Consider the following 12,529-nt stretch of genomic DNA (forward strand, 5'->3'; position numbering starts at 1 on the left):
TTTGCACACACACACTGCTGTCATCTTGGGGACAACATCTAAATTCCTATCTGAATGTATGGCCTTTCTCTTGCATTTCAAAGATAATTAAAAAATAAAATATGAAAACACGTGTTTTTTTGTTTGTATTATCTTTTACCAGATCTAATGTGTTATATTATCATACATTAATCACATTTCAACAAAGTGTTTCCTTTCAAATGGTATGAAGAAACTGCATATCCTTGCCTCAGGTTCTGAGCTATAGGCAGTTAGATTTGGGCATGTCATTTTAGGCGAAATTTGAAAAATAGGGTCATTAACAAGTTGAATCAGGTGTGCTAGGTCTGGAATGGCTGGGGGTCCCTGAGGAGAGAACTGAGAACTATTGACTTAGTTAACAGTTCTCAATTGACTCAAGGCCACACATGAGTCTTTCACAAAACACCATCACTGGCTATAGTCATATAAAGCATGTTTTAGCATGACACAACATATTAAAAAAACTGGAATGACACTCTCACTCACGGCTGCACAAAAAGAGCTGTAAACAAACCCCTCTCCAAAATATTGGAATGATCTGCCGCCCCTACATTTTACCTATCACTAAAAGAGGAAAGGTCGATTGACTCTCGACTGGTGTTACTGTGAGCTGAGATAACATGTATCCTACTTGACTAGAGGAATGTAGACCAGGAAGACAAGATGTCAGCCACACCACCACCCTCCCTCCCCAGAGCCTGAAACCTCAGTTTCCTTATTAACAACAAAACTGTAAAAAAAAACAGGGTAAGAGAAAGAAAGATGGAGAGCGAGAGAGAACGAGAGAGATTGAAAGAAGGTCGGGGGAAAAAAATCCCACCATAAGCAAACCGCTGCTGAGAGGAAAGAGGGGACAGGGTGGAGGGAAGAATGACAGTAGAGAAGAGTCAAATAGAGGAAGGAAGAGAGATGGATGGATGCCAAGGGACGGGTGGGAGCGGTTGAAGGCTAATCCCTTCACTCACTGGTTTCCTTTATAGAACGAGGGAGCGACTCCCTCATGTAAAGAAGAAAACTGCCCTTTGATTAAAAAGATCAGCCTGTGTCATATAGTTGGCAGCAGGACAAGTATTCACACACACACACACACACACACACACACACACACCATAAAAGGCAATGTTCTCACAGTAACTGTGGAGAGATAGCAGATACATCTTCCATCCATTCAATCCCTCCTTCCCTCTGCCCCTCCTCCCCTCTCATCCTTCCTCCCGTCTTAACCTTACTGCATAAGGAGTTTCAGGAATGTCAAGCTGGGTGTTTCAGGTTGTGTCTGTGTTTGATAAGAAGCAGGGATCAGAGGTCTGGAGTATATCAGCTGGAAGCTGATGTATCTTCAACAGCGAGTGAAAAGGCAACAGGCGTAAAGCAACAGGCGTACACGCAAACCACATGTGTGTGTGTGTGTTTGTGTAACACATTGTGCAAGAGTGGATTCCATCCCATTTTACCTGACCCATTTTTGTATGTTTGTTAGAAACCACAGACCCAATGACTGATGGGCTGGCACGGTAATTCTATACTCATGCATCAGACGATTATGGATGATGAGCGTCACAACCGCTTTAAGAAAATAATACAAATGCAGTGCCTTCAAGTATTCACACCCTTGACTTTTTCCACACCTTTTTTTAGGTTTCAGATCCATTTAAAATGAAGTAAATTCAGATGTTGTGTCTCATCTACTCACAATACCCCATAATGTCAAAATGGAATTATGTTTTTAGAAATGTTCAGGAATTAATAAAAAAAGAAACACTGAAATGTCTTGAGTCAAAAAGTCATCAAACTTTTTTTATGGCAAACATAAATAAGTTCAGGAGGAGAAATGGATTAAGTAACATAATAAGTTGAATGGACTCACTCTGTGTGCAATAATAGTGTTTATCATTATTATTTTATGACTACAATATCTCTGTACCAGACACACAATTATCTGTAAGGTCCCTCAGTTGAGGAGAGACTTTTAAAGCACAAACCTAAGGATGCTGAAGAAATGTGTCTTGGCACCTAAAACCCTCACAAACTTTTACAGATTAACAATTGAGAGTATCCTGTCGGGCTGTATCACCGCCTGGTACGGCAACTGCACCACCCACAAGCGTAAGGCTCTCCAGAGGGTGGTGGTCTGCCCAATAATTGGAACACTAGTCACTTTAATAATAATGTTTACATATTTTGCATTACCCATCTCATATGTATATACTGTATTTATGTATTCTTAATTCCATTCATTTACTTTCGATTGTGTGTATTATTAGATATTGCTCATATATATTACTTATTATATATATTATATATTACTACAATGTTGGAGCTAGAAACACAAGCATTTCACTACAATAACATCTGCAAAACATGTGTATGTGACAAATAAATGTTGATTTGATTTGAAATTCACCTTTCAGCATGATAATTACCTAAAACATAAGGCCAAATATACACTGGAGTTGCTTACCAAGATGCCGTTGAATGTTCCGGAGTGGCCTAGTTACAGTTTGAGTTAAATCGGCTTGAAAATCTTTGCAAAATCTGAAAATGTGTCACACCCTGATAGGTTTCACCTGTCCTTGTTATTGCGCCATGCCCTCCAGGTGTTGCTTGTTATCCCTGGTGTATATACCCCTGTGTTTCCTGTCTCTCTGTGCCAGTTCATCTTGTATGTTCCAAGTCAACCAGTGTTTTTCCCGTGCTCCTGACGTTTCCATTATTTTTTACTAGTCCTCCTGGATTTGGCCATTGCTTGTTTTCTGGACTCTGTGCCTGTCTGCCTGACCCTTCTGCCTGCCCTGACCTCGAACCTGCCTGCCACACTGTACCTCCTGGACTCTGAACTGGTTTTGACCTTTTGCATGTCCACCATGACCATTCTCTTGCCTACCCCTTTTGGATGTAATAAATATCAAAGACTCAAACCATCTGCCTCCCGTGTTTTCATCTGGGTCTCGCCTTGTGCACATTTAAAATGTCTGTCTAGCATTTTGGGCAAAGAATAATTGGCAAATATTGTACAATCCATGCGTGCAAAGCCCTTACAGACTTACCAAGAAAGACTTACAGCTGTAATCACTGCAAAGGGTAATTCTAAACATGCATTGACTCAGGGAGTTGACTACTTATCTAAACAAGATATATTAGTGTTTAATTTTCCATTAAAACATTCATTTACAGTAGTTTGTGTAGATTGTTGAAGAAACATGACAATTACATAAACTTTAATCCACTTTGCAACACAACAAAATGTGGAAAAAGTCAAGGGGTGTGAATGCTTCCTGAAGGCAATGTATATACCATATGCAGTGAGTGTACAAAACATTAAGAACACCTTCCTAATATTGAGTTGTACACCCCCTTTTGCCTTCAGAACAGACTCAATTCCTCAGGGCATAGACTTTACAAGGTATTTGGAATTTTATTAGGATCCCCATTATCTTTTGCAAAAGCAGCAGCTACTCTTCCTGGGGTTCAACATGAAACATAATACAGAATGGCATAATACAGAACATCAATAGAAAACAGCAGCTCAAGGACAGAACTACATACATATTTTTTAAAGGCACACGTAGCCTACATATCAATGCATACACACAAACTATCTAGGTCAAATAGGACAGAGAAGATGTGCCATGAGGTGTCACTTTATCTGTTTTTAAACCAGGTTTGCTATTTATTTGAGCAATATAAGATGGAAGGAATTTCCATACAATAAGGGCTCTATATAATATTGGATATTTTATTGAATTTGTTCTGGATTTGGGGACTATGAAAAGACCCCTGGTGGCATGTCTGGTGGGATAATTGTGTGTGTCAGAGCTGTGTGTAAGTTGACAGCAAAAAATTGAATTTTTTTTTTTTTTTTTAAGTCTCTCCTCAACTCTTATCCAAGAGAGACTGGCAGGGTAGCCTAGTGCTTAGAGCTTGGACTAGTAACTGGAATGTTGCGAGTTCAACCCCCCGAGCTGACAAGGTACAAATCTGTCGTTCTGCCCCTGAACAGGCAGTTAACCCACTGTTCATAGGCCGTCATTGAAAATAAGAATTTGTTCTTAACTGACTTGCCTAGTAAAATAAAGGTAAAAAAAAAAAAGCATAGTATTTTATATCAGCCCTCTGGTTACAATTAAGAGCAAAATGTGCCGCTCTGTTCTGGGCCAGCTGCAGCTTAACTAGGTCTTTCCTTGCAGCACTGGACCACACGACTGGACAATAATCAAGATTAGACAGAACTAGAGCCTGCAGAACTTGCTTTTTGTGTTGAGAGCATTCCACAGGGAGGCAACCCCTTGTTGACTCAAATGCTTCCCACAGTTGTGTCAAGTTGGCTGAATGTCTTTTGGACGGCGGACCATTTTTGACGCACACAGGAAACTGTTGAGGGTGAAAAACCTTGCAGCATTGCAGTTCTTGAAACAAAATGTTGCACCTGGCACCTACTACCAAACTCTGTTCAAAAACTAAAAAACATTCTCTTTCCAAATCACCCTGTGAATGACACATACACAATCCATGTCTCAAGGTATAAAAATTCCTTCTCCCCCTTCATCTACATCTATATTCACTGATTGAAGTGGATTTAACAAGTGACATCAATAAGATGTCAGTGTACAAAACATATATATTTTTCAACCACTCCACAAATGTCTTGTTAACTTCTTTGGGACTGGGGGGCAGTATTGAGTAGCTTGGATGAATAAGGTGCCCAGAGTAAACTGCCTGCTACTCAGGCCCAGTTGCAAATATATACATATTATTAGTACATTTGGATAGAAAACACTCTGAAGTTTCTAAAACTGTTTGAATGATGTCTGTGAGTATAACAGAACTCATATGGCAGGCAAAAACCTGAGAAAAAATCCAACCAGGAAGTGGGAAATCTGAGGTTTGTAGTTTTTCAAGTCATTGCCTATCGAATATACCGTGGCTATGGGGTCATATTGCACTTCCTACGGCTTCATCTAGATGTCAACAGTCTTTAGAAACTTGTTTGATGCTTCTACTGTGAAGGAGGGGGGAATGGGTCAGAGGTCTGCCAGAGTGGCATGAGCTGATCACGCGAGCACACGTGAGAGTTAGCTTGCGTTCCATTGCAATTCTACAGACAAAGGAATTCTCCGGTTGGAACATTATTGAAGATTTATGATAAAAACATCCTAAACATTGATTCTATACTTTTTGACATGTTTCTAAGAATTGTAATATGACTTTTCTCCTGGACTTGCCCGCACATTGTGAGTTTGGATTGTGTACTAAACGCGCTAACAAAATGAGGTATTTGGACATAAATGATGGACTTTATCGAACAAATCAAACATTTATTGTGGAACTGGGATTCCTGGGAGTGCATTCTGATGAAGATCATCAAAGGTAAGTGAATATTTATAATGCTATTTCTGACTTTGTTGACTCCACAACATGGCGGATATCTTTATGGCTTGTTTTGTTGCCTAAGCGCTGTACTCAGATTATTTCATGGTGTGCTTTTTCGGTAAAGCTTTTTTGAAATCTGACACAGCGGTTGCTGTGGATGTAAAATTCCATGCACAACACTTGTATCTTTTATCAACTTTTATTATGAGTATTTCTGTAAATGTATGTGGCTCTCTGCAAAATGACTGGATGTTTTGGAACTACTGAACGTAACGTGCCAATGTAAACTGAGATTTTTGGAGATAAATATGAACTTTATCGAACAAAACATACATGTATGGTGTGACATGAAGTCTGATGAGTGTCATCTGATGAAGATCATCAAAGGTTAGTGATTCATTTTATCTCTATTTCTGCTTTTTGTGACTCCTCTCTTTGGCTGGAAAAATGGCAGTGTTTTTCTGTGACTAGGTAATGACCTAACATAATCGTTTGGTGTGCTTTCGTCGTAAAGCATTTTTGAAATTGGACACTGTGGCTGGATTTACAACAAGTGTATCTTTAAAATGGTTTGAAATACTTGTATGTTTGAGGAATTTTAATTATGGGATTTCTGTTGTTTTCAATTTGGCGCCCTGCACTTTCACTGGCTGTTTTTGAGGTGGGACGCTACCATCCCGAATATCCCAAAGAAGTTAACAAACTATAGTTTTGGCAAGTCGGTTAGGACATCTACTTTGTGCATGACACAAGTGATTTTTCTAACAATTGTTTACAGACAGATTATTTCACTTATAATTCACTGCATCACAATTCCAGTGGGTCAGAAGTTTACATACACTAAGTTGACTGTGTCTTTAAACAGTTTGGAAAATTACAGAAAATGATGTCATGGTTTAGAAGCTTCTGATAGGCTAACTGACATAATTTGAGTCAATTGGAGGTGTATCTGTAGATGTATCTCAAGGCCTAGCCTCAAACTCAGTGCCTCTTTGCTTGACATCATGGGAAAATCAAAAGAAATCAGCCAAGACCTCCTCATCCTTGGGACCATGCAGCCATCATACCGCTCAGGAAGGAGAAGCGTTCTGTCTGCTAAAGATGAATGTACTTTGGTGCGAAAAGCCTATTGACGAAGCTAAAGTCCCGGTTGATATATTATCGATTATATATTGACAAAACAACCTGAGGATTGATTATAAAAAACTTTGACATGTTTCTGTGAACATTACGGATACTATTTTCGTCTGCGAATTTTCATCTTCGATTTCTGAACATAACGCGCCAAACTAATGGAGGTATTTTGGATATAAAAATAATCTTTATGGAACAAAAGGAACATTTATTGTGTAACTGGGAGTCTCGTGAGTGCAAACATCCGAAGATCAAAGATAAGAAATTTAATTGATTGCTTTTCTGACTTTCGTGACCAATCTACTTGGCGGCTAGCTGTTTGTAATATTTTGTCTACTAAGAGAGATGTTCTTACAGAAACGCTTGGTATGCTTTCGCCAAAAAGCTTTATTGAAATCTGACACGCAAGGTGGATTAACAACAGGCTAACCTGTGTTTTGCTATATTGCACTTGTGATTTCATGAAAATTAAATATATGTTTAGTAATTTAATTTGAATCCAGCTGATGTTGATGTAAATGTGGGTTGGGGAGGAGAGGTGCAGCAGGCAGGGCTGGGGAAGCCTGGCTGGTTGAGCCAAGAATAAACACTGGCTGACACTGTCCTGTTGATGGACTCAAATGGGAAGTTTGTTCAGGAGAATAAACTTTTCTATAGACACAAAACGAGAAAGGTCCAAGGCCCAACAACGCAGAGTGCCATGGAGCTGCTTGATAAGGCACATCTCGGGTCGCCAAGCCACATAATCATACATACCAGAAGCAACGACGCTGCATGCTCAGCAGGAGAGGGTGACGACCTCACTACAGGGAGTAATCGAGAAGGCCTCCACAATCTTCCCCAACTCAAGGATCATGGTGTCAACCCTTCTACAGAGGAAGGACTTCCATCCTGCCACAATACAAAGAATGAACGCCAGCCTCTCCCTGGACTGTGCACTGTGACCTGGCCCACCACCCCACCCTCGATCTGGACTATCTCTATGACCATGTTCACCTGTACAGGAGACGAAACCCCAGACCAGCACCCTGGACCCCCCAGCCAAGGCCACAGCACCACCATCCGCAATGCCCAGACACAGACCACCCCAGCCCAACTTCAGAGTCACCCAGACGAGGCCTCCCACCCCCCTGCCCCCACCGCAGACCCACACTTGGAGGAACCACAGCCCAGCAGGCAGAGCTACACACAGGCTGTGAGAGGAGCAGCTGAACCAGCCCCCACCAACAAAATGAGTGACTTTAATTAAACACATGCTGAGTCTACCATGCTCACATGTGATAGGCCGAGGGTCATGGTAAGATGAGCACAATAACTTCACCATCCTCACACTACACCCACCCAATTGTCATGACACAAATTATATCTTAAATGATAATCAAATCACATTTGCATAATAAGAAAAAAATCCTATTTTAATAGTTATTGTTGGATTGTGAGTGTTTGTCTCATTTTGAAGGCAAAGAAAAAAAAGTTGCATGTTGGAATTTACAAGGATTGAAGTCCTCTGCTTTTGGACTAAAGAGCAAAAACCCAGACTTCCTGAAAGAAATTGATGATGTTGATATTGTAGTACTACAGGAAACATGGTGTAGAGGTGATGTTTCCACTGGCTGTCCACTAGGTTATAGGGAGATAATCATACCATGCACTAAATTAAAAGGAATCAAACAGGGCAGAGACTCAAGGGGAATGCTAATATGGTATAAATCTGAACTAATTACTTCAAACAGAAGACTTCTTTATCTGGTTAAAAATCAACAAGGAGGCTATCTTGACAGATAAAAACATCTTCCTCTGTGCCACATACATTCCCCCCTCAGAGACCCTACTTCAATGAAGAGAGTTTCTCCATTCTAGAGCAGGAAATTAGTCACTTTCAGGCCCAAGGCAATGTACTGGTCTGTGGAGACCTGAATGCTAGAACAGCAGAAGAACAAGACACTATTAATTAACCTCTTGAAGGTAGGGGGCACTATTTTTAGTTTTGAAAAAATAACGTTCCCGAAGTAAACTGCCTATTTCTCAGGACCAGATGCTAGAAAATGCATATAATTGACAGCTTATGATAGAAAACACTCTAAAGTTTCCAAAACTGTAAAAATATTGTCTGTGAGTATAACAGAATTGACATTGCAGGCGAAAGCCTGAGAAAAACCCAATCAGGAAGTGACTCTTATTTTGAAACCTCTGCGTTCCTATGCATCCCTATTGACCATTGAAAGGGATATCAACCAGATTCCCTTTTCTATGGCTTCCCTAATATGTCTACAGCCACTAGACATAGTTTCAGGCTTTTATTTTGAAAAATGTGCGTGAACGACACCATTGCGTCAGTGGTCAGGTGGTGGTTTTCAGAGTGATTTGTGCGTAATAGACAAAGGCGGCCATTGTTCCTCTCGCTCCTACTGAAAAGCCAATTGTCCCGGGTGATATATTATCGAATAGATATTTGAAAAACACCTTGAGGATTGATTATAAAAAACGTTTGCCATGTTTCTGTCGATATTATGGATCTAATTTGTAATTTTTTGGGCGTTGTCGTGACCTCAATTTCCGGTGGATTTCTCAAGAAAACGTGAACAACAAAAGGAGGTATTTCGACTATAAAAATAATCTTTATGGAACAAAATGAACATTTGCTGTCTAACTGGGAGTCTCAAAGGTATTTTTTATAAACTAATAGAAAGTGTTATTGGAGGGAAAATATGATTTTATTAAATCAATGTACACTAAAAACAAATGTGCGGTTAAAATTGGCAACAAGCAAACATACTTCTTCTCTCAGGGACGGGGAGTGAAACAGGGCTGCCCAATAAGTCCAATACTATTTAACATCTACATTAATGAATTGGCAAAACCATAGAAGAATCGGAACATAGAACATAGAAGAATCAGAAACACCTGGTATCACCCTTCACAACACTGAAATCAGGTGTCTGCTGTACGCAGATTACCTGGTGCTGCTGTCTCCCACTAAAGAGGGGTTACAGCAGCACCTAGATCATCTTCAAAGGTTCTGTCAGACCTGGACTCTGACCGTTAACCTAAAAAAAACAAATATATTGATATTCCAAAAAAGGTTTCGAAATAAGGATGACAAATATATATTCTATTTGGACACAGTTCTATTAGAACCCACCAAAAACGACACATATGTAGGACTAAATATCAGCAACACAGGTAGCTTTCACATGTCTGTGAATGAGCTGAGAGACAAAGCAAGAAGAGCATTCTATGCCATTAAAAGGAGCATCAAGATCGAAATTCCATCTAGAATCTGACCAAAAAAAATGTAATCAGTTATAGAACCAATTGCTCTATATGGCAATGAAGTATGGGGTCCAATCTCTAATAATGAATTTACCAAATGGGACAAACATCCAATTGAAATACTGCATGCAGAGTTTTACAAGACTGTATCGCAAGTGCAAAGAAAAACTCCAAATAACGCATGTAGAGCAGAATTGGGCCAATAGCCCCTCCTCATTCAGATAGAAAAAAAGAGCCATCAAATTTTACAACCATCTAAAAACAAGTGACCACAAAACATTCCATCACACAGCGCTACAATGTCAAGAGATGAAACAAGAGAAGAGTCCCCTCAGCCAGCTGGTTCTGAGGCTCAGCCAGCTGGTTCTGAGGCCCAACCCCATAGAGCCTCAGGACAGCACTCAGAAAATCTGGCCCAACCAAATCATCACAAAACAAAAACAAAAATATATCACCTATTGGGAAGACACCACAAACAAATCTAAGTAAACTTCAGTGCTATTTGGCTCTAAACAGACAGTACATGGTGGCAGACTATCTGACCACTGTGACTGATAGAAAACTGAGGAAAACATTGGCTAGGTACAGACTCAGTGAGCACAGTCTGGCTATAGAGACCGGTCGTCACAGACAAACCTGGCAGCCCAGAGAGGACAGTCTGGCTATAGAGACCGGTCGTCACAGACAAACCTGGCTGCCCAGAGAGGACAGGCTGTACTCACTCTGCACCAGGGGAGAGGTAGAGACAGAGCTGCATTTCCTATTACACTGTGACAAATACTCAGACCTAAGAGAATATTTCTTTCCCCAAATTATAATTCAATTCAAAGAATTTGAAACTATAAAAGATGGAAGAAAAAATCTAATATTTATTGGGTGAAAAGCAATTGTGCAGTTTTGGCAGCCAAATATGTCTCCTCCTGCCACAACCTGAGGGACAGCCAGTGAAAAGTGCAAAGTATGTCGATAACATTTCCCGTTTTGTTTTGTCTTTCATACCACGTCATGTGTCTTCTCAGTCACGTTGACACTGGTATACTACCATTGTTTTAATGTAATGTTGTTCTCATTAATATTGTTGTTGGAGTTGTTGTTAATGGCAATCCCATGTCCACTACTCCTATTATTATTGCTGTTGGTCCCACCTTTTATTTACATATAAATATATTTTTATTTTATTTTTATTTTTTGATATGTATACTTTGACAATGTAAGTACTAATGAACTTGCCATGTCAATAAAGTCAATTTAATTTAATTTAATTTAAATTGAGAGACAGAGAGAGAGACAGAGAGACAGAGATGGAGAGCGAGGGAGATGGGGGGAGAGAGAGAGAGAGAGAGAGAGAGAGACAGGGAGAGAGACAGAGGGAGAGAGAGAGAGAGAGCGAGAGAGAGAGTGAGAGAGAGATGGAGAGAGTAGGAAGAGAGAGAGCAAGAGAGAGACAGGGAGAGAGACAGAGGGAGAGAGAGAGAGAGAGAGAGAGAGAGAGAGAGAGGGGGAGAGAGAGAGAGAAAGAGACAGAGATGGGGAGAGAGAGAGAGAGAGAGAGAGAGAGAGAGAGAGAGAGAGAGAGATATGGAGAGAGTAGGGAGTGGGATATCTGGTAGTTTCTAGTAAAATATTTGTAGAGAATACATGGAGGTCTGGTTCTGGGTAAGCCTTAAGACTGGAATGTCTGGCACAAATAACCTCTCCTTTTATTTTACAAGATTCCCACTCTCTTCCACCTTCCTCTATCCCCCTGACAATTTTAACAGAGTATGTACAGTACATGCGGTAGAGTTTCAGAGTCAGCATCTCCTTAGAGAAAGGGGAATGAGAAAGAGCTTATTGGGGATATTGGATGTATTAGCTGGTTGGAGGATTGGAGTAGCGTAGCTCAATGTTTTGTCTCACCAAACTTTTCACAAGTACGGATATATTCACACTCTAGCACACACTCAAAAAATAACTTTCTCAGCCTCATCTAGAGAGCAGGAATTCATGTCAGAAGAACACAGACAAAGAGAGGGAACGAGGGAGAGGGAATGAGGGAGAGGGAACGAGGGAGAGGGAATGAGGGAGCAAACACAAGAGGATATCGAGGGAGAAGAGAAGAGGGAGGGATAGGGGAGGAAAACTATAAAACTCTCTCCTAAAACCAGGAGAGAAAGTGTGTGTGTGCACGTCTGGTAAAAGTGTGTGTGAGAGAGCGAGAGCGAGAGAGCGTGTGTGTGTAATTGGCGTCTGGTAGTATTTGTTGAGCGACTGGGTAGTAACCCTGTGAATCTGGATGCCTGCTCTGCCCTGCACACACACACAAACACACACAAACTCACACCATGTAGGTCGGCTGGGGGATAAAAAAGACGGAAGAATCTGAGGAAAACTACACAGGGAAGCTGGAACGTTGGAACACTCAATCAGAAAGGGAAGGTGGACTCTCTTCTCCCCCAACCCCTCCCTAACACACACACACACACAAACTCTCTCTCATAATCACACACACAAACTATCTCTCTAACACACACACAAAATATATCTGGTGTCGTGCTCCCTTCAGGCTACGGTTTGAACACGAGAGATAAAGAGAGATAAAGAGAGAGAGAGAGAGAGAGAGAGAGAGAGAGAGAGAGAGAGAGAGAAAGAGGGAGAGAATTCATAAAATGGAACAACACCAAATTGAGACTATGCATGCAGAATTCTGAAAAAATGTCATCAGTGTACAACATAAAACACCAAATAATAA

General features: G+C 40.6%; 1 protein-coding gene across 1 annotated transcript in view; it reads right to left on the reverse strand.

The window, feature by feature from the left end:
* LOC110492818 (voltage-dependent T-type calcium channel subunit alpha-1G-like) overlaps positions 1 to 12,529 on the reverse strand; it is a 228,544-nt gene that overhangs the window by 155,649 nt on the left and 60,366 nt on the right.

Source organism: Oncorhynchus mykiss, chromosome 16 (assembly GCF_013265735.2).
Source record: "Oncorhynchus mykiss isolate Arlee chromosome 16, USDA_OmykA_1.1, whole genome shotgun sequence".
NCBI classification, from domain to species: Eukaryota; Metazoa; Chordata; class Actinopteri; order Salmoniformes; family Salmonidae; genus Oncorhynchus; species Oncorhynchus mykiss.